This window comes from Frankliniella occidentalis, unplaced genomic scaffold (genome assembly GCF_000697945.3).
Source record: "Frankliniella occidentalis isolate FOCC.00 unplaced genomic scaffold, Focc_3.1 Scaffold10, whole genome shotgun sequence".
NCBI classification, from domain to species: domain Eukaryota; kingdom Metazoa; phylum Arthropoda; class Insecta; order Thysanoptera; family Thripidae; genus Frankliniella; species Frankliniella occidentalis.
In genome coordinates this window covers 652,386-652,915 of record NW_026267140.1, presented here as the reverse complement: position 1 = coordinate 652,915, position 530 = coordinate 652,386, and the positions used below count along the sequence as shown (strand labels likewise).

The 530-nt window shown below is 40.9% G+C and overlaps 1 protein-coding gene across 2 annotated transcripts in view; it reads left to right on the top strand.

The window, feature by feature from the left end:
* LOC113203988 (uncharacterized protein DDB_G0271670-like) overlaps positions 1 to 530 on the top strand; it is a 33,569-nt gene that overhangs the window by 23,435 nt on the left and 9,604 nt on the right. The window lies entirely within an intron of this gene.

The window sequence follows — 530 nt, the reverse complement described above, 5'->3', positions numbered from 1 at the left end:
AAAAATGCAATAAAATAATTTTTGTGATGATTTCATCACAATAATGTGATACACTCATCACATTTCCGGGGGTTATCGTGCCCTTTGGCGTGGGAATCGCAAAACACCAGTTATCGAATGGTTTTGTGTTAAAAGTTTCGCAAAACCAGACTCTGTGTTACCATGAAGAAAAAGAGAAGGAAGGATGGCATTTAAACTCTACTTACAAAGCCAAATGCATGGAAACTTCTGAAGATTATTTTTGAAAAGACACATATTTTTGTGCGTTTTTCAATGGTTGCTTATGACTGAAGGTCCAATAGACACATACTCATTTTGAAAGTCAAGATTGCCCAAACTTTGCCGCTGGAGAAGACTTTCCAAATAGGGTCAGTTTGTGCCCCACCTTCCCTTACTGGTGGTTCATGTTCCTCAGACGACTTAAGGACCTCTTATTAGACAAGGTGTCAAAGCTGGCGACAAAGCACTCAGCTCCAATTCGCCTGCTCGCCCGCACGCACCGCTACCAATACATCTCTGAAACAAATATC